Source organism: Oenanthe melanoleuca, chromosome 20 (genome assembly GCF_029582105.1).
Source record: "Oenanthe melanoleuca isolate GR-GAL-2019-014 chromosome 20, OMel1.0, whole genome shotgun sequence".
In the NCBI taxonomy this organism is placed as follows: Eukaryota; Metazoa; Chordata; class Aves; order Passeriformes; family Muscicapidae; genus Oenanthe; species Oenanthe melanoleuca.
In genome coordinates this window covers 1,684,197-1,706,660 of record NC_079353.1, presented here as the reverse complement: position 1 = coordinate 1,706,660, position 22,464 = coordinate 1,684,197, and the positions used below count along the sequence as shown (strand labels likewise).

The 22,464-nt window shown below is 43.6% G+C and overlaps 1 protein-coding gene across 2 annotated transcripts in view; it reads right to left on the bottom strand.

Annotated features, from left to right (window-relative positions):
* The window catches only part of TSHZ2 (teashirt zinc finger homeobox 2), a 205,566-nt gene that overhangs the window by 75,854 nt on the left and 107,248 nt on the right, over positions 1-22,464 (bottom strand). The gene's annotated exons all lie outside the window — the stretch shown is intronic.

Sequence of the window (22,464 nt, the reverse complement as noted above, 5' to 3'; positions counted from 1 at the left end):
TGATCACCTAAAAGTGCACTTTAGAATGTACACAAATAATTTATATGACGAAATGCAAAGTGTTAATAGGCATAAGTGAAACCCTTTTGTTTATAAAAGTAATGTACTGTGTACCATAAAAACAAATTGTGCTCCAGTAAAATCCATAAATTTCAGGGCAAGAACCCTTGGAAGTTACAGAAGATTTGACAGGGGTAGACTGAAGTTAATTGTAAAACTGGAAAAGTAGAACAAATTCAGAAGAATTTTTTTTGGCAAATCAACTCTTTGTTATGATGAACTTGATTCTAGAAGAGTATATTTATTTAGAATCCAATTCCTTCCCATTATCTGAAATTGTTTTATGGCTCTTTAAGAACTTGGCTCACTTTGATCCCTTGAGTTTGGTACTCCTGACTCAAAGATATCCTTCTAGCAAATCCATAGGAGAGTGTTTCACCTTTCTGATGTCCATCTGGCCAAAGCCTTCATTTTCCAACCTGTTTGAGTGATCTGGCCCCTTCCCACACGTTTGCCATGAGACCAAAGACATGAACCAGAACTAGAGGAACCATTCCCTGGATGGAGATGCAGCACAAGAAGAGGGAAATGATGGCTCTTTATGTGATGGGAGCTAAGAAATCCATGTTCATCCTTCCCACAGCCTTGCCTTGAGTTTGGGAACTGCACAGGTCACACAGGCTGAGAGCTGGGCTTGGCTTTCTCCAGGGGTGGTACCAGAAAGTGTCACAACCAAAGCAAAGACACAGCAGTGGCTCTGAACAAATGACTTGCACTTCACTTTGGCCTGATAAAATAATAATAATCACACAGTAGGAGGAACACTGTGCTCTTCAGCAGATGCTTTCAGCAAAGAAGCTGAACATTAAATCTTAAGTGCTACATACTAAAAACCAATGCCTTTAGCATGAGCAGGGTCACAGCAAACACAAGCAGGTGATCAGACTGCAGCAGCAGCAAGGACAATGCTCACACCTCAATGGTTTCTTCTCCTCCCTAAACTTTTCCCTAATAACCAGATTCCACTTTCCCTTGTTGTGTGTTTGAGGTGGCAGAAGGTCCCCAGCAGTGACCCTGGGACACACAGCCCCTCTCCAGGACGTGTGCCAGTGCCAGCACAGCACACAACACAAACAAGGAGGGGATTCAAGGAAGGAATCACACAAAACACACGACAAAGAGCATTCCCATAGCTTTGGGTCACTGCAAATTGGATTCTCCATTCCAGCACCAATTCTTTGAGTATCATTGAGCAATTTTTCACTTTCCTTTGGAAGGTACATACAGTAGCTTATTGCTCACAAGATCCTTTGTCCTTCTCTAGGAAAAGCAGAAGTACCAGACAGCTGCACATCCCCCACAATATGGATAAAATTTGCTGCTTAATTAGGCATTGACATGTTTACTATAACCTTTACAGAAGAGTAACTTGTGCTGAGGAATCCTCTTTTTTTTTTTTTTCTGTGTAAGATACTGACAGAATCTCATGTAACTGGGGGAAGTAACCAGTCCCAGTATCTCCAGAGGATCTACAGGGAAGCCAGACAGGAATTCTCCATCAGGAGCTGTAGTGACAGACAAGAAGAATGGCTTCAAACTGACAGAGAGGAGGGTTAGGTGGGACACTGGGCAGGAATTGCTCCCTGTGAGGATGGGCATGCCTAGCACAGGCTCCCTGGCAGTGCCCAAGGCCAGGCTGGATGGGTTTGGAGCAGCCTGGGACAGGGGAAGGTGTCTCTGCCATGGCAGGGGTGGCACTGGATTCTGTGATTCTGTCACCCTAACTTGCCAGAAAGCACCATCAGAATTTCACAAAGCCATCAGTCACATCTGTTTTAATGGTTTAGGGGTTTGGGCAGCTTTAAAAACACATTTCAGAATCTTCCCTGTAAAAGCATTTCTGTTTATGTAAATGATTTAAATTGCTGTGGGCATTTTAAGGACAGTGGAGACCAGCTCTACGAGACAACCTCGGGTACAAGAGATGCTCATGTTCTTCCAACAGGCTTTTTAGCAAGATTTCATTGGACATGAAGGGAGGTAGCTGGTTAACAGAAATAACATTAATTTAAGTGGACTTTGCATTATTTATTTTAGAAGTAAAGAGTGTCTTATATCTGTACACCCACATGCTTTAAATGCAGAGTCTGTAATAAGTAGCATAAATTTTGCACGTCACACTGATGTCCATGTAATAAATTGTTGAGTGACCTGTTCTCATCCCACCAGTTCTCCCCCAGGCTTATTCTGACATTCCAAACCTCTGAGATCCTCACGTGTAACTGTGTTACTGGGAAGAAAATAACGTGAAAGAAATCCAAACTCAGTAACTGGGTGAGTGCTTCCTTCCTTTACTAAATGAGAATTTTTCCCACCAAAATTAAACTGGCCCAGGCAGATGTAAGATGGGAAAAGTGCAGCCCTGAAGAAGTAGCAGTGAAATAGTCATTATCATTAAGAATTGACAAAATTCAGGAGCTTCAAAGCATTGAATGGAAGCAATTTTTGGCTTCCTAAATGGAAATGCAGTCTTTGGTTTGGTGCTGATTGATCTCAAGACAGGCGATGTCAAAATCATGAAATCAATATTATTATATGGATAATAATCACAAATATAATTCCAAATTCTTTGGTTTCTCAATTTCCCTCTGTGTCTTTGTGATTGGATTCATGGCAGCCTCAGAACCTGCTTCTCTAGGACGAGAGCTGCAATAAACAGCTGGTTCTTTATTCTTCAAAGAGGACATTTTCTTACCTATTTCTGGAATATTTCCACAGGGCAGCTAAAATAAATCAGGTCCAGTTAATACACCTGCAAAAACTGGGTGTAAAAGCACCCCCATGGCCTTGGAGCTGGGGCCCTTCCCTGCAGGCAGCACCAAGCCAGGCTCCCAGGGGTGAATCCAGCACTGACACCCAGGACTAACCTGGCACCACGTTATCCATCACTCCTGACCTGAATTGTGAGTGTCAGAAGTGTTCATGCTCACTGTTAACTTTTCCACCAGCAGACACTATTTCCACTCAAACTTGCTCTTTTTCCATTTAGAGAAACATTTATTAAAATGCTTATATATATATATATATATATACACATGTTTCTTTCCAAGACTGGAAAATTTATTTTCTGCCAAGAGAAGGGACAGTGAATCATTGTCCAGAACAACTCTGCTAATCCATGTAAAACCCATGGCACCACCTGCACTTCTTCAGCCATACAAATCCCAGTTTTCCTTGAAACAACATCATCAGGAAAGCAATCTCACAGTGCTAGAAGGTGATCTTGTTTCCTCCTTGTCTGGCTTCAGCTCAAACATCTTTTTGTGTTTGGCAGAAGCTGTTGCTTTCTCTGAAAGGCTCCAAGCAGATAATGGATAATGACCACTTCTCATTCCTCCTTCTCCAAGATGTCGAACTGCATTAAGCACCCACAGACAAATCTTAACCTGGCTCTTTGTAGGAGTTCAGAGCTACAGTTTCATCCCAGCCTGAAAATCAACTGAAGAGAAAAATTGGCAGCTGGGGGAAAAATAGCTCCCTAGTCCATTGCATAACTCTTTATCAAAGATATTTTGGAATTTAACAGGATTAAACCAATAGAACACTCTAGAAAAGCAATGGAATTCCATGGAAAGAACTGTCAAAGTATGAGATTTGTCATAAGGAGTGAATTGTAGAATTTCAGAGTTTTTAAGATTATGTTCAATATTTCTGTACCACAGAAATAACTTCCTGTTATTTCCACTCCAAGGTAGAAAGAAAACACAGGGAAAGGTTCCTGAACCTGCACAGAGAGCAGCTGGCTCTGACTGATGGATGGAGGGGACAAAGGGACATCTCTGTCACCTGGCCTGAGTGTCCTGGTATTAAGTTTTAATTCCAAAGCAGGTGCAGCCTGAGGGAGGTTTTGGATGTCCTCAGAAAAGGCAGAAGCTCTCAGCTGCCTCTTTGCTGGGAACCCAGCTCATTCATTTGGATAATGGGGTTTTTTGCAGCTTTTGCTGCTGTTACTATTTACCATCACACCCACACTCAGTTTGCAGTGCCTCAGCGTGGATCACCACCATGGTGATGAATTCTGTGTCTAAAACAACTTGCCACCTCAATTTCCTAATATTCCGTTGAGATTTTTTTTTTCCCTAAAATAATTTATTTTTCAAGTAGTCACAGCAGCTGATACCAAGGCATGAATTCCTGGCTCTTGCAGAGTAGGAGAAGGAGCACCCACCAGCATCCACTGCAGGAGGACAGGAGCAGCTTCTGCAGGAGCAAGGAAAAGAGTGGAAGCCACACTGACTGAATTCTAGCACACAAAGGCAATTCCATGAAGCCATAACTATTATTTATATACAATGCTGAAATGAAGCAATTTGAGGCTTTCATTTGGTTGTACTTTAATTAGAGTTGTATTATAAAGTTTTCTATTAAATATCCAATTTCCTACTGGTTAAGAAGGCAAAATGCCCTCGAGTTTCAGTGGGCCCTTAGCAGCAAAACCAGAACAGATGATGTCCTTTGCACTTCATCCTGCACAGTTATGAGCCAAGTGATCAGAGACTGGAGGGAACTGCTTGTGAGTGACCCATAAACTCAAAAACAATAATAAAGCAGGAAAAACCAACACAAGAAAGAGAGGTGAGCTGATGTGAGCTGCTGAGCTGAGCGCAGAGGAGGAAAGGAATTATTGTGGAGGTTTTTCTTGAATAATTTTCCTTAATAATAACATTGTTTGCATAGACAATTATTGAATAAAAAGCAGCAAGCCATCCTTGCAGTGCTCTGGATTCAGTGTGAATCCATTCCCTGGCAGGTCCTGGCTGCTGCAGGAAAGGATTCCACCATGGCTGGAGCCAGGAGTTCCAATTCCTCAAAATATTTGGTATTTTCTACAAACTCCTGGAACTGACAATGTCATTTTTACAACCAGCTGATGGTGTTTGATGAACACAGATTGTACTTCCAAAAAAAATGCTCCTAAAGAATGCTGTGACTGCAAAGAGCTCAATCTCCCCCTTCCCCATCCACCCCAGCTGCTCTTCCTCACACCACACCTCAGTATCAGACAGTCACACGTCCCAGTGAGGTTTGGGGCAGTGTCACAGTCACACATCCCAGTGAGGTTTGGGGCAGTATCAGACAGTCACACATCCCAGTGAGGTTTGGGGCAGGATCACAGTCACACGTCCCAGTGAGGTTTGGGGCAGGATCACAGTCACACATCCCCAGTGAGGTTTGGGGCAGTGTCAGACTGTCACACATCCCAGTGAGGTTTGGGGCAGTGTCACAGTCACACATCCCAGTGAGGTTTGGGGCAGGATCACAGTCACACATCCCAGTGAGGTTTGGGGCAGTATCAGACAGTCACACATCCCAGTGAGGTTTGGGGCAGGATCACAGTCACACATCCCAGTGAGGTTTGGGGCAGGTGTGGGACAGTCACACATCCCAGTGAGGTTTGGGGCAGTGTCAGACAGTCACACACCCCAGTGAGGTTTGGGGCAGTGTCAGACAGTCACACATCCCAGTGAGGTTTGGGGCAGTGTCAGACAGTCACACATCCCAGTGAGGTTTGGGGCAGTGTCAGACAGTCACACATCCCAGTGAGGTTTGGGGCAGTGTCACAGTCACACATCCCAGTGAGGTTTGGGGCAGGATCACAGTCACACATCCCAGTGAGGTTTGGGGCAGTGTCAGACAGTCACACATCCCAGTGAGGTTTGGGGCAGTGTCACAGTCACACATCCCAGTGAGGTTTGGGGCAGTGTCAGACAGTCACACATCCCCAGTGAGGTTTGGGGCAGGATCAGACAGTCACACATCCCAGTGAGGTTTGGGGCAGTGTCACAGTCACACATCCCAGTGAGGTTTGGGGCAGGATCACAGTCACACATCCCAGTGAGGTTTGGGGCAGTGTCACAGTCACACACCCCAGTGAGGTTTGGGGCAGGATCACAGTCACACACCCCAGTGAGGTTTGGGGCAGTATCAGACAGTCACACATCCCAGTGAGGTTTGGGGCAGGATCACAGTCACACATCCCAGTGAGGTTTGGGGCAGGATCACAGTCACACATCCCAGTGAGGTTTGGGGCAGTGTCAGACAGTCACACACCCCAGTGAGGTTTGGGGCAGTGTCACAGTCACACACCCCAGTGAGGTTTGGGGCAGTGTCAGACAGTCACACATCCCAGTGAGGTTTGGGGCAGTGTCACAGTCACACATCCCAGTGAGGTTTGGGGCAGTGTCAGACAGTCACACACCCCAGTGAGGTTTGGGGCAGGATCACAGTCACACATCCCAGTGAGGTTTGGGGCAGTGTCACAGTCACACATCCCAGTGAGGTTTGGGGCAGTGTCAGACAGTCACACATCCCCAGTGAGGTTTGGGGCAGTGTCAGACAGTCACACATCCCAGTGAGGTTTGGGGCAGGATCACAGTCACACATCCCAGTGAGGTTTGGGCAGTGTCACAGTCACACATCCCAGTGAGGTTTGGGGCAGGATCACAGTCACACATCCCAGTGAGGTTTGGGGCAGTATCACAGTCACACATCCCAGTGAGATTTGGGGCAGTGTCAGACAGTCACACATCCCCAGCCCATCACTGTGAGCTCCCCTCAGTTCCTGGTGCAGGCACAAAAGCTGCTCTCCAAGATGCAGCACAGCCTGAAAAATTCAAGGGATAGTAGTAGCAGTAAATATGTTTTCCTCATTAGTCATTTTAATTGCACCAGTGTAAATCACTTCACTGATGAAAAGAGAAGTCTGAAACTTTTGTCTCCCTTTGCCTTTCTTCTCTTTTCTCTTGTCCTATTTATTGTTGTAGAAAACAGCAGAGTGGCTTTGTAAATTTATAGATTGCTTCATTTAAAATCCAACTTTCAAATTATGTTTTCCCTCTTTCATTATCCTAGGTTGCCCTAAGTACCAATCTAAATTTCTTTCAATGGCATGAGCTACCAATCAGAATCACAAAAACATATATATCTATAGAAATTGAAATTGTAATGAGTCTTACCAGTGTATTGCTAACACTTTGGTTCATTTGATATGAACTTTGTTTTTTTAAAGTACCACATGGTAAGGCTTTGAAACTTCAGTTTGTAAAAAAAACTGTAACAGCCTTACAGCCTTTGAAGTCACTACTGATATAACTCTGAACAGATCCATTCAAGTTCAACTAACATCAGACAAATGTTTAGTGTATCAGAGGAAGCCACAAAAGCAAGGATTTCATCAATATTTCACAACAGCCTCAGGGAAACTGTAGATTGCAATGCTGTAGGGCAGCTAATGGAATTACACACAAGGGTTTTGTACATTTAAAATAAGCAGCTACTAAAAAAATTACCCTTCAGTTTGATAGAAACTGTATAAAACTGCAGATGGGAAACAATTAAATAGCTACCAACATTTATCCATGTCAGCCTGATAGGTCATTTAATAACAGGTATTTCTTTCCTCCTTTCCTTTTTTTTTCCTGGTAGGGCAATAATAAAGATTAACATTTATGAAAAGTAGCATAAAATATAGTGCAGCCAAATGAATAATTAAAGATGCTTCTGAAGAATTTGTTTGCTATTGTATGGCCGTGAAGACTGCTCTCCAGTAATGAAGTACATTTATATTAACTACAATTATAAATAGAAAGAAGATGAGGATTATGTTTATGGACACTTGCTTGTTATCCTGAAAAAAAAAAAAAAATCTTTGACTTGTTTCTATTGAATCTGTGGCTTATCTCATGGACAGCACATCCTCCTTGAGAAGAGCTGGGCCTGGCTGGGAGCCTGTGGGGACAGGACACAGCAAACCCTGAGAGATCAACACCTGCACTTTCCCTGGAGAGGCACCAGGGCAGACAGGAGAATTCAGCCCTGCAAGCACAAGGTTTATTCTGAAAGCAGATGCACAGAACTATGTTACTTTTCCTTGCTGTGCAGAGCCAGACCCTGCAGAGCCAGTTGGGTTTGGGTGTCTGGATTGGGAAATTGCTGTTTCTGTTAATAAATGATCAATAGTGCAGTGGGAGAGACAAATTATTTGATTACTGTTGTGAAAGGCTGATTGTTTCTTGGCCAGTCCAACTCAAAACAGACCAGCCTGGCTAAATCCAGCAGAGCACTCAGTCTCACAGAGAAGTTAAGACCCAATTCAAGAGAACTCCTAAATGTTTGTCCCTGTTGGGGTAAGAGCAGCAAATATAACAGAAAATCAGAATTTCCTGAGGACTCAGAGTGGTGATCCAGTGATGGTTGGGGGTTAAGCCAGCAGCACTTGCCCAGTGTTTTATTAAAGCTCAGAATTTCTGCCCAGCTGAAGATGCTGCAGAAAAGACAAGTCCCCTGCAATAAAGCCCTGCCCAGAACCTTCTATCAGAGCTGATTTTAGACAATATTCATATGGTTTTAAAAGTGCACTACTATAACATTTGTCCAAAGAGCAGTGGGCCTTTGATTTTCCTTTTGGATACTCAATCCCAGTGCAGCTCCAGTAAGATCTGCTTTAAGCCAGACTTGCCAGCAGGACTCATAAATCCGTGCTGGTTACTCAGAGCTGCAGCATCATTTCTCTCTCAACATCTCCTTAGATAAGGTACATAAGTAGAAAGTGGGAGTATAATGAAATCTATCTTCCTCATCTGCCTGCTTTGTTTTGATCTTGCATTCCAGGCAATAAAAAAACTGCAAATAATTTTGAAGTGCGAATTTTCCCTTGCTGGGATCACGGCATTAAAGAGAGAATACACAGATCATCAAGTGGCTAATTCCCCTCTTTATTTTCCTCCCAGGAACATCCTGCTGCCTGTGGTGGTCCAGATGAATACTCTGCCTCTTTGGTGACAAATCTGATGGCCAGCAAACGTTGACTTCTGACCATTAGGCCTGCCTGCACTTACAGCCACATCACCATCAGAGCAGCATGAAGGTCATTACCCCCGACAGCATCTTGCCTCCACCAACTTCCCAGAGATGTAAGCAATAAGCACTTGCTAGAGATTGATATGATACTTTGTGAGTAATTTGGATGAACTATAACACTAACCCAGTAAAGTATTATAATTTTAAATGTGTCCAGAAAATAATTGAAATTCTGGTTTAGCTTCATCATAATGCACAGCGCTGGGTATATTTAACAGCTGACTAGTTTAGCATGAATATTGCTTTACAAATGAGGTCATATTGTTTTTAAGAAACAATATTGCTATCAAACATGTTTAGGAGGAAAAGCAAGAGATTATGAGTACACTTTTAACCTTTCTGTCTCTTTCTATATCTGTTTACCATGGTGATTTAGGTGCTCAGTGTTGTTTGAAGGCAAACATAGAAGGTTCTGGCATTTAAAAGAGATCCAGTAATGAGCAACTGGCAGTCAGATTCTTTCTTATTATTACTCTGTCACAAAATCTCTGTTCTACATCACTCCATCTTTGCAACGCCAGTCAGAGCTGAGAAAGGTCAGAGCATCTCCTTCAGCCGTGCAGCCACAGCAGCGGGAGCCAGCCCAGGCTGGGAGCAGAGCCACAGGTCCCAGCCAGAGTTTCACTGGAGCAAAGCGTCTCCTCCTGCTGGCCCTGCCCTGGGCAGAGAGGCACCACCGCCGCTTCTGGGTCCCTTTGCACAAGCAGAAATACCTCAACAAGCCATCCAAAAGAACGTTTAACACAGAATATGGACGATTTCCATTCTCCTCCAGGATATTTGGGTATTTCTGTGCCAGGGAAGGGGCTGATCCTGCTTTTCCTGCCTCATTGCAGCCAACAGAGCCAAGGCTGCAGCCACTGGGAGAAGAATCAGTCTGTGAACATTTGGAATCCTTTTCAAAATGGAAAAACTTTTAAGGTTCTGCCTGAAATATTCTCTCTGGGAGGCACAACATCAGGTGGCTCTGGGAGCAGGAACTTACAGCCAGTTTTGCCTAAATTAGTGGGAATCATCTCCTATCACTCTCTTGATTACCAATGTAAACACACTGCATGCTTATTATTACCTCTGTCATTTCATTATTTATTGATTTGATTTATTTATTTGCTTTTTGGTTTGCTCTTTGCCTCCAACACCAGCACTGCCCTGCCAGAATCTTTTACCAACCTGGAATAAAATTCTTCCTTTCTCCAAAATCTTTGGATTGCTTTGATTCACTCCAGCACTTTCCTCTCTCTTTCCACCCAATCTGAGATGCTGCCCCACAGTATTCTTGCAAATATAAAAACCTTTTAATAGCAAGAATTCTAATAATTTTTAGTAGTAAAATTAGTACTGTTGGCTCCGTTCTGCAAAGAAACTTGTGCAAAACAAATCAATCCATGTCAAAAGGAAAAACTTCCAACTGATATGGAAAATAAACACAGTGTCCAAGTATCTATCAAGATTTATAAAATAATGGAAATTTCAAGGAAAGAAAAATCATTGAAACCCAAATATTAATCTGTGTTCTTTTAAATTTGGTCTCAAATGGTGCAAGGAAGGGTTGAGAGCCAGGGCCAGTGCACAGATCATTTACAGATCATAATCACCCCAGTCTCAGTCTGCATTCCTGCCCTGTCCTAAGTGATATCTGACATTTATCACATGGGACAGAGCATGAAGAAAGAGGCAGCAACAACAGGAGGCTGCAGCTGCACGGGCTCAGCTTTTCCTGAATCTCAGCAAGAAATAACAACTCTGAGTTATGGGCAAAAACTCCAGTAATCAGAGAGGTCATTACTGACAGAAAGAACTTCTCCAGCACAGGTACCATGATGTCACCCCTGCTGCAGAGAGGGACCTCAGAGGGTACAAAAAAGCCATTTATTATTTCCAGCAGAAGTGGATCTGAGACTGCAGGAGGTCACGAAACACTCCAGTGATCAAAAATCCAGACTGAAGTCCTGAAAGGGCTGAAAGGAAGGATTAACCACGACCCAACTCTCTACTACCCAGCTCTATAACACAGCAACAAAACTTTATACAAAACTTTATGAATTGCCCCACTTCTTTTTCTTTTTCTGGGGCCTCTCAGACTTGGAAGGAAATTCAACAGAGGGCATTTGACCTCTACCAAATTACTCAGAATGCTGACTTTCAAAGATGAATTGCTGCTGCAGGCAAATCCAAATATATATACATATAATTTTTTAAAGCCATTAAAAAAGGGTTATTTAAAAATGTTTACAGAATTAAAAGAGTTATTATTGTTCTAGTAATCCCAAGGGTAAGTGCAGAATTTTCAAGTGATTAAATCCACACAAAAAGCAAAATGCTCCATTTTTGTTTTAATTTCTCCCTCTCCTATTTCATCAACATTCAACTGGGACACCATCCCTGGAGATCTGCACTTGCAGAGCAGCAAGTGGGCCTGGGTGTTTATTAGGGCATCATTTTGTGTCTGTGTGGCATCATTTATTTCCTGGGGAAGGGCCCATGCCGGGTCAGGATCAACTCTTTGAGCAGCCAATCCATCAGGTGGGAGCAGCTGGCAGGGGAGGCGTAAGGAATGGCTGGAAAAGGAGGAAAAGCTGAAATGGATGGAAGTGGGAAAGTAATAAGAAAGTGATCAGTGAAAGTCCAAGCAGCAGGAAATAAATCAATCACAGCAGTGCAGAGCAGAGCCTGCTCTGAGAGCTCCTCTTCAACGTGAGCAGGGCTTTAACCTCCCCTGCAACAAAGGAATCTGAAAGGTTTTCCCTCAAAATTCTCCTGGGGATCAGGAGGATGAGCAGAGCAGGATTATTGGAGAGAATCAGAGAGCCCAGTCTGCTTTGTGAGAGATGCAGGGAGAGGCTGGGACAAGGAGCATTACAGGGAACTCTGGATGTGGCATTTCCATCCATGTCCCAGCTGTGTTGATTCTGTGGGAATGTGGCACAGGATCTGCACTCAGATTTTAAACAGACCCCTGGAGCAATCATTGAAATAAGAAATAGAGTTGGTGCTACATTATAGTGTGATAATAAAAGACTCACACACTAACTGGGCTTCCTGAACAGGAACCCACCCAATAATTTTATTGAGGCTTGGATTTGAACCAAGAAAATCCATTTGCTACCAAGAATCTGATTATTCATGACAAAAAAATCTCCTGCACCTTATCTAGCCCAGGTTTTGTGCTGAGTGCTGATAATGTGAAAGCAAAACCTGCAGTTTCTGTTTTCATGGGTGGGAGCTGTGCAAGTGCAGCTCTGCACAGCTTTCTCACAACCAGGATACTCTGGCTCTGGACACCAAGCCCTGCTTGATTTGCTAAGTAGAAAAAGTCCCTTAGGATTTTATGGGTAAAGTTGATTTGGAGCTATAAAATTGAAGCATTTATTACAGACCAGAGGCCAACAACACTTCATTACAGACTGTCTAAACACTTTCAGTTTATCCACTAGGTTCAAATCCAAACAATACTTCCCTTTCAAAGCATTTCAGCCTGGTTTCCTTTCTCTTTCTACCAGCAATAACACCTTTAAAAATGCATTTTTAATGTGTTTATCAATCTAAAATTTAAATGAAGGCAAAGCCTCCCACAGAATGAGCCAATACCTGCACAAGGTTTGTCCTGAACAACTCCCAGTTCTCCTTGTCTACATGGGCTAATTGCTGTATCCACCAATGCACAGCTGGAATTTGATCAGTCTGTGTCTGAATTTTGGAATTTTATACTTTTGTTTTATTTTATTTTTATTATACTACTCCTTCTATGCAGTCAGTTCCCTCACACTGACTAGAAATGGGTTGCACAAACAGAGAGAAAAAAACATGTTTAAAGGAAGAAGTTGCAGAAAGACTGAAACTGCTTTTAATCCATTATTTAAGAATTCACCATGTTTTAGTCTCTGCCCCTTTCAAACAAGTCTTTCAACACTCACTGGGAGGAAAAGCAGCCAAAAGTGTCAGGGGCAGCTTGATTCCACCAACTCTTGGGCTCTGTGCAGTTCCAGGCACAGAGAGAAGCCTGACTCTGAAGGGTTTAATTTCTAATCATTTTTCAGATGTTAAGGATATATTCACTTTTCCATGTACAAGAAGTTAAATTTTTCCTGGTTTAACTCTTCTGAAGGAAAAGGATTTAGAGGGAGGAAGAATTGGCTCAGTGTTTTGTTTTTCTTGGCTCTCTCTTGTTCCTGGTGGTGTTTCTTTTTGCCTGATGGGCACCTACAGATCACAGAATCAGGGAATCATTTAGGTTGGAAAAGATATCCATGGTCATTGAGCCCAACCATTAATTCCAGAAAATATTTTTTTGGGAGCATTAATTCCATTTTGTGGAAGGCAAAGTGTTGCCCACTACTTTGGAAATGAAACAGTGAATTCCCACTTTACCTCCTCAGTTACCACGAATCTAAAAAGAAAAAAAGGATAATATGATTTCCCATATTATTTCCTAATTTGTTCATCCTCCTGTGGTTCAGAGACAACCTCTCATATGAAATTCATCTTCTTCCCAGCACAACTCAGTCTCCTCCAGCTGCCCCAAGGTGGTTTCACCACTGCCTTTTCCTCCTCCCCCTATGAGCAGCCTCATTTTCTGCCTTTTCTCCTTGACATGGGTGAAAATGCTGGTGTTGGAGGAAGCAAACAATTAAAGGTCAAAAATTCAAGTGTTTTTCTGTTCCACCCTGCATAAACCCATTGCTGTCAGGGAGGCAATCATGTCTGCAAATGCACTTTATGGGGCTGAAATCTGCTTCTCAACTTAAACCATGTAACATTTAAATATCAAAAACTTTGTTTTCTAATGAGAGAAGTATTGAGGGGGGAGAAATGAATTATATGCTTGATGTAGACTGAAGGCTGGGAAAATTAAGGCCATTTCCCATGGTGAGAATGCAGTGATTTCAGTTTGTGAGAATAAATTAAACCTTTGGGAGAATTTGTCTTCCATTAAATTGAACAGCTAAACAGGCACAGAAGATTTTAATGTCACCACCGGCAAACCCCAAAGGTTACAAGAAGAAAAAGAAACAGTGTTTGCTTGTTTGGAAGTTCTCTGTCTCTCTACCTAAGAAAAGATGCAAACTGTAAATGTATGTTGAGACACAAAGACTCCTAAAGATCATAATTCCATTCCTATACCATATGCTATTAATGTCTGTCAACACTGTTTAGCCAGCAACTGCTGACAGAACCATATTTGCTATCTAAATACATCATAAATAAATCAGTAATGAACTGCTTTAGTAAACCTTCTGCACTGATTGGAAATACAGATCGAGTAAACAAACTCTGGGGATAACATTTTGCAGCTCCAAGTACATACAAGTGTTTAATGTCAGTGACAAAGTCACTCACACCTCTCTCTCTGCAAGGCACCAGGCGGGGAAAGAAAATCCTAAGGATGGCAAAAGTGTTTAATCAATTGGAGCAAATGTACCTGTCAGCATTCATCATATTACCTCTCCTAGGTTGTTTTTTTTTTTTTTCTTTACCTGATGCAAATCTCAGCAAAGGGGCTTTGAGCTGGGAACAAAAGCAGAGCCCTGGGCTCAGGGCTGGTCCCTGGGCTGAGGACAGCTCACCACACCTGGCTGAGCCCCTGGGCTCTCCCAGGCAGCTCTGAGCCAGCACAGCCTCTGCCCAATTCTTGCCAAGCAAAAGAGCAGATTTTGTCTCAAATTCCAGCTTTTTCCAGGTCAGACCCCAGGAGCCAGGAATGCATCTCCTGATCTGCTGCAGGTTAACTGGGAGTGTTGCACTGCAGAGTTCCTGTGCTGGTGAAGGGAAAAATGCACATTTGTAGCAGAACTGGGCTTTGTGATGTGGGATACACTGAAATCAAAAACTTCAGGTACCTTGTGAATGTACAAGATATAAAATGGTAGGAAACATTCCCCTGACTGTTCAAGCAAAACCTATCAAATGTCACCTAGACAGAAAGGAACTGTTTGGTGAAGAGAGGCTGGAACTGGAATTTATCTCATAGGTGGAATACTGAGAAACAGGAATTAGTAGTAATGTTGTCTGTTAGATGTAAAAAAAAATCCACCAGCACCATAAAATTGCAAGTCAATAAATATTTCCAGCCTTCCCAACTCTTTTTTGACACAGGTTTTTTGAAAGTTACTTTCTGACAGCTTTCTGGTAATTAGACACCACAGCTTTATATCAGAACAGCCTTAATTAAGACTGCAGAGAGATGCTAAAATTGTAATTTCCTCCATGCTATATTTTAGCAGCAGAAATTCTTGGGATCCCTGTGGGATGAGACTTTAGTCCAGAATAAAACAAGTGCTAATTTATCATCACGCTCACAATGGATGATATTTGAAAAACCAGAACGGATCTCCTGGATGGAGGATGCAAAGTTTCTCTGGAATTACCCTTTGTTTCCCCCCCAAGCTCACAGCCTGGTGCTGTGTAAGGTGTTTACAGACTCAGGGCTGCACTGCAGGAGCAGGGGCAGGTTTTGTCCTTTGCAGCAGGAATGGGCTCACAGCTCCCTGTGCCCTCCCAGAGGGATGCAGTGGGATCCATCCTCCCTCCCTGGAGCTGGGTGAGCAGTGCCCTGGGAAAGGGAAGAGCTAAAAGGAGCACAGCTCTGTGAGGGAAGAAGGGGAGAATCTTATCTTCCAATAAATCAGGATATAAATTTAAATTATGAGCACCTTAAGAAGACGGAGGTTCATGCAAAAGAATACAGTGGAAGACAAGGTTCCCTCTGGTGTCATTTGTTTTGGTGACAAGCTGCAGAGATTGCTGCAATAGGAGAAGTCCCAAGCTCCTAAATACCATCTCAAGTAGAGTTCATGTAAAAAAGAAGAGAAGCGGCACCGTCTGGATGATAAACATTCATATTTTACAACCTTTCAGTTTATTTACTGATATATCTTTTTCTAACTATATTTGTTGTTTGTATCAGCTTGCCTAGGCAAAACAGAGCCATACATAATTCAGGGCTAAAATTGCCATCAAGTCACTGCAGAATGGAAACAAATAGACCCCAAACGTGCATTTTTCATTAATAACCCTCCATTACCAAGTTCCAACATTTGGAGCCCAAAAATAAATAAATAAAAAGGGCAAGATAAAAAAAGAAAGACGCCTCATTATTTAATGCTTTGTGCTGGGAGCAGGTGGAGGGTTTGTGTGCAGGCTGGGCTCCCTGTGACTGGGAGCAGTGGCCAGGGGACAGCAGGAGGAGCCATCAGCCACTTGGCCAGAGCTGTCACCAGCCCTCAAGCCTGAGAGACAAGGCTAAGTGTGGAGGCTCCCGTGCCACTTACACATTTCATTTTTTGCTGTCTTCCTGTCCAAAAAAAAAAAAAAAAGGAAGAAAAGGAGAAAAAAAAAAAGGGAGGGGTGGAGTGGGGAAAAGGAGAGAGAAGAAAAAGAACTGTTAATTTCCAGCTGAAAATAGCAGCTGCTAATGGGCTTTTGCACTCCTTTAGTCGCTGCAAGGTCATGGTCAGAAGTAGCCTGTGATTGATTCTAAAGAGAAGCTGGGCTCATGTCTGTAATGGACATTAAAAAACCTGAAAGGAGCTCAAAAGGGAAAACAAAAATGTGACACATTTTATGGAACCCTGGAGTCCTCCAGGCTCTCAGTATGAACTTGGAGGGTGGAGTCATGGCCTGTTTTTTTAATTGTCTCTCATAATAATTATTGCATTACAAGGAAGAATTAATGGTGTAGATTAGTCTAACTTCATCAATTTTATGGCCATTTTATTGCTCCTTCTTGCAGCTGTGAGAGGCAGAGCCCGCCTCCTCCATCCCTGTGTGTAAAGGGTTAAATGAGATGAGTGACAGCCTTTCTGCATGATTTACAACTTGGAGCCCTGTAGTGAAACCAGCGCTTGATGGATGATCCTGAAAGACGGAGACTAACCATAAATCATGTCTTTGAATCATTGACAAAGATAAAGGAGAGAAAGAAAAAGCACTGGCATTGACATTCATTCTCCCAATAATGTACATTGACTAGTTACAATACAGAGCCTTAATTAAAAAAGCGAACTCCAAGTAGGCACCTCAGAGCAGGCACAGGCTGAGGGAGCCTGGTGGAAATCACAAATAAAAGTTCCAGCCACATCCAGGGAGGTTACCTAGCTGGGATGTGCTCTTGGGAAACAAAACCCACACAGCACCTGCTGGGTATTTAGCACCCAGCTTTCCTTTTGTGTGCCTGTTCTTTTTCAGCTCCCAGCCCAGGCAAGGTGGGAGCTCTGTTGTTCCAGGCTGGCTGTGTGATGCAGAGATGCCAATCTCCACAGGGAAAACAAAGGAAGGGCTGTTATTATTATCTCTGTGCAGGGAGAAACACAAGGATTGTTCCCAGAGATCTGGGGTGAGGGGTTTGGGAAACGGGTGTGTTTGTATATCGTGACAGAAAGGTGCTGGAGCTCACAGGGAAGCACATCCACCCACAGTTCCCAAATTTGTGGTAGGGATGAGAAGAAAGCTCAGATTGCCTGAGGAAGGGATGGCTGCTCCAGGTGCCACTTGTGCCCAGTCACATGAAGGGATACCTGACCTGCACATCTGCAAACATCAGCACCGGAGTTATTTCCTTCCCAAAAGCAGAGCTATCACCTTTCCCTTCCACAGCTGGCACAGGACAATATGTTTAATATTGCACAAGATGTGAGAGAAAACCCCCAAAATAGCCATTTCTAAGAGACTAAAGAGATGTACAGAACTGAAATAATAAATGAAATAATCTATGGAGAGAAGAGAAGAGAAGAGAAGAGAAGAGAAGAGAAGAGAAGAGAAGAGAAGAGAAGAGAAGAGAAGAGAAGAGAAGAGAAGAGAAGAGAAGAGAAGAGAAGAGAAGAGAAGAGAAGAGAAGAGGAGACCTAGAGATGCTCATTCCCCACTGTGCTTAGTCTTATCAAAAGAAAGTCACAGATCTAAAAAGTTCATGTGCTCATGTGAGAGAAAACACCAGGGAATAAATTCCTAACTTTTCCAAGTCTTGTGCCTTTCCCAAATCTTTCCAATTTTTCAAGCATTTAATCCTCATGGTTTCAAGAAAATATTGGGATTTCACACATGGCAAAACTCAATTATAAAAACAAAGCAAAAGAGGACAAGCAGCACTAAGCAGGTTTTTGTTGCTGAAGGAAAGCAGCTCCTACCAGAGGCAACAACTCCATGAACAGCTGAGGAGGCACAACAGGGCCTGTTTGAGAAAGCACAACAACCAACAAATTCCCTTTATTTATTTGCATAAAATCTTTCCCATTCTTCCCTCTGCCTGGCCTTGGCTCTCCTTTTCCTCTACTCCTTTGCCAGTCCTTCAGGTCATTATGAATATTTTTATGTGCACATATCTGTACAGAAAATCTAAAGACTTCACAAACATGAGCACCCCTGTGCAGGCAGCAAAGCCAAAGAAGTACACTCTAAAAATTATTTGGTGATTTTCAGCTCCTTATTTATAATTTGCAAGTTTCCTTCAGCACAGTATTTGTAATTCAAAATCTTTTCTGCAGATGATTCTTAATGCCAAGAGCATTTTGATGCAGGTTCACTTGGACCAGGTACACAGGAGATTTTTTCCCCCTGGATTGCATGCAATAGAGCTTGGTTTCAAATTTCTAAAGCAAATGTGTTGTCATATTGGATTGATTGGATCTGCCATTTGTTTTCCTCAAGTATTTGCTGAAGTTTATTTTTCCAATAAACATTTCTATTACAAACAATTCCCTCAGATATTTACCAGCAGTTAGAGGGGAGAGAACACAGTCACTTACTTGAACTTGTTTATAAATTCAAAAGGAGATGCATTGCCTCCTTCCCTTCCACTTCTGTCCCCTGCCCCTCCCTCAGGTTTTGGTTTAAATTCTTCCTCTGTGTTACAAAAATATGCCAGTAGCTCATGAGAAAGCTTTGTTAGCAGAATCTATTGCTGAAGTGAAAAAAGATGGCATGAAGCTGTGCCAGGGGAAGTTTAGGCTGGAGATCAGAAGGTTCTTTCTGCAGAGGGTGCCCAGGGATGGGCACAGCCCTGAGGCTGCCTCAGCTCCAGGAGTGCTTGGACAGCACTGCCAGGGATGCCCAGGGTGGGGTGCTGGGGAGTCTGGCCACAGCCAGGAATTGGACTTTATTGATCTTTGTGGGTCCCTTCCAGCTCAGGACACTCCATGATTTCATGAAATTGTCAAACTTGGAAAAATTACCCTGCATCTTTTCTTTTAAGGAAGAAAAAGAACTGAAATTCAGATTTTTGTTTGAAATCAGAAGAGTACCTGAAAATAACAGGTTTAGAAGTACAGGGAGAAGTGATGACAACTGGTATCAGGTGTGTCCAGGCTCAGCCTCTGTTGGGTTTTCTGGTCACAAATCCCATGGCACAGCACCAATATCCCACCTTTTAATAATGGAAATCAGAATCCAACCAGTGCTCCCTAATCAATCCACAGTAAATGATTCACACCAGGGCTAAGCACAATGGCAACATTTCCAGTCCCTAAAAAAAGTCACATTTGGGCCAGAGAAGAGCCTGATTTCAGTTTGCTCCTTTAACAGAGCTAAAGTGGCCCAATTTCCAAAGCAGCTGGCTGGGTGAAGGAGCACAGCTATCCTAATTATATCATTTTGCTAAACCTTGAGGTGATAAAGGAGACAGACATGGAGCTGTCACCGGAAATGACCCTGAAACCAAGTGAGATGTTCCCTAAGAGGCAAATACAGCTTTGGAGCAAAGTGCTGGAGAGGATGCAGAGGATGTTACAGCTGCTCTCAGGGAGGGTGTGTGAGTGTGTCTGTGTGTCTGTGTGTCTGTGTCTGTGTGTCCTCAGAGGATTTGGGATGCAGGGTAAGTCACTCCTGGTTGCCAGGAATGCAGCTGGCAGGCCAGGCTGGGAAGGGAGGGGAAAGAGCTCCTTGGTGCCACACTGAGGGTGAAATGCTGTTCCAGAGGTGCCTGGGAAATGCCTCCTGAGGTTACAGCACTGGAGTTACAGGCCTGGACAGGACCCAGAGTGTGTGAGGAGAGTGCTGGCTCTGGGAGAGGCACAGCTGCAGCCCTGGGTCCTCCAGATGTGCCCAAGGTGGACAGGCTGCAGTTTGTTCTGCCCCAGATGTGCCCAAGGAGGGCAGTTTGCAGTTTGTTCTGCCCCAGATGTGCCCAAGGAGGGCAGTTTGCAGTTTGTTCTATCCCAGATGTGCCCAAGGAGGGCAGGCTGCAGTTTGTTCTGCCCCAGATGTGCCCAAGGAGGACAGGCTGCAGTTTGTTCTGTCCCAGATGTGCCCAAGGAGGACAGGCTGCAGTTTGTTCTGTCCCAGATGTGCCCAAGGAGGACAGGCTGCAGTTTGTTCTATCCCAGATGTGCCCAAGGAGGACAGGCTGCAGTTTGTTCTATCCCAGATGTGCCCAAGGAGGGCAGTTTGCAGTTTGTTCTGTCCCAGATGTGCCCAAGGAGGGCAGGCTGCAGTTTGTTCTGTCCCAGATGTGCCCAAGGAGGGCAGGCTGCAGTTTGTTTGCCCCAGATGTGCCCAAGGAGGACAGGCTGCAGTTTTTTCTGTCCCAGATGTGCCCAAGGAGGGCAGTTTGCAGTTTGTTTGTCCCAGATGTGCCCAAGGAGGGCAGGCTGCAGTTTGCAGTTTTTCAATTTGCATTTTGCAGTTTGCTCTGCCCTGGCTCCCCCCTGTTGAGCAGGTCTACCCCAGGAGCTGTCCTGGACCCACCCTGACTGATCCCAGGGATTCTGAGCTGTCCCCTGTCCCCAAAGCACAGAGAGCCCTGGGCTCTAGGAAGAATTTGACAGCCTTAGAGGCTACGGGAGGGCTGGGGAGAGGGAAGAGTTAATACAATAGGTTTTGGCATTTGACAGAGAATACTTATGTTTAACCATTCATAACTAAATCACATCAATTTAAGTGGATTCCATGTATTTCTGACTCTCACATTAATCTCTATGCAGAGAGAGTGTCTAAATATTTGTCTCTTTCAGTTCCGATATTGTAATTCTCTACCAAAACCAAGGGGAATCCCTTGGTTGGTTTTTTTTTTTTTTTTTTTCTTTTACCTTCTCTCCTTTTTCTTACCTTCTTCCCTTTATTTTCTGGTAGAAGAAAGTGGTGAAAGGCTTTGGATGATCATTTAAAGAAACAGGGATTTAATAAACCCTGTGTTTGGGTACATCACAGCTTTTATGTTGGCGCTGAACTCCACATCCATTAAATCCACATCATCTATCAATCTTACAGTTGTGTGTCACTTATGAAAATCTACTGAGTATTGTTTTCATCTCGCCTTACAACAAGCAGCAAAGCCTCATGAATACTGAAGAGCATTGTAAATACTGCACATCTTTTATTTTTAAAGGTCTAGACAGTTTGGAATGGTGAGATTTCTTTGTTGAAAATTGCAGCTTAAAGCAATAATCCCCCTTTTCCTCGTGCCCTGGTTTTGCTGCCCTGTGTGCAAACAGGCAGAAGTGCTCTGGGTGTCATCAGAACCCTTCCAGTGCTGCTGCTGCTGCTGCAGCCCCACCAGGCCAGGCTCAGCCTCTGCCAGCCATTAATCCAGCCCCAGCTTGGTTCAAGTGTGATATTATTATTCAAATTCCATCCCACTAGGAAGCAACCAGCTCTGAGATGTATCTATTCATTTCCACTGCTTTATTGAAATCTGACAACCTGCTTTTTCTACATTTTTGAATATTGCAACTTTATGACCACACACTGCCATCACCCTGCTCTTATTTGCCTCAATAGCCCTCAGTAGTGGATCTGCCATGGGCTGAATTTAATAGAACAATATTTTACTGTTAGACAGCACCTTTCATTTTGAAGAATAAAGCCTCATTGAAATTCAGTCATCTTTGGGGCCCGGAGAGGCACCGATTTTTGAGCAGGGATGTTTTGACCAGGGACACAACCAGTGTGTTTGTGTGAAGAGTGCAAAGTGACCTTTAAAGCACACACAGCCCTACAGGAGGTGTGAGGTGCTACACAAAGCACCACGACTGATGATTATCTGCTCCTGTTCGGGCTAGAAAAGGGGAGCCAGGTCTCCTGAGGTGATGTTATGCTGACAGACTATGAGCACAGCCCATTTGTTGGGCTGTGTTGAACACTGAAATCTTCCTCTGGCAAAGCTTTTCCAAGCACAATGAAAGAGAGGCTCCAGTGTTGACTAAACCCTCCCACAGAGCCCCCAAAACCAGGATTTGGCTCATGAGGGAGAGGGGATGTTCAGAGACCAAATATCTTCTGCACAGGTTTAACAACTTATTGGCTCCTTCTCTATTTGCTTGTTGTCCTTGTTATCTTGTCAGTCCTACAAATGCACATCAACTTTTCCTGCAGATTATACAGCTTATCACAAGCTGAGAGCTAACAGAAATCTCCCAGAGAACAGGGACTTGGGGAACCTCTTGTAGGACCAAGAATTGCAGGAGTGACTTCTAACCCTTCTGTTTGTTCCTATTTCCATGCCAGAAAAGGTGACTTCTGCTGTCCTCTGGACACAAAGGCAGAGCTGCCCTGCCTTCGGTGCTGGGAGCTGTGCTGCAGCTATTCTGGGGGTTGGACAGCCTTTTGTGATTTCTC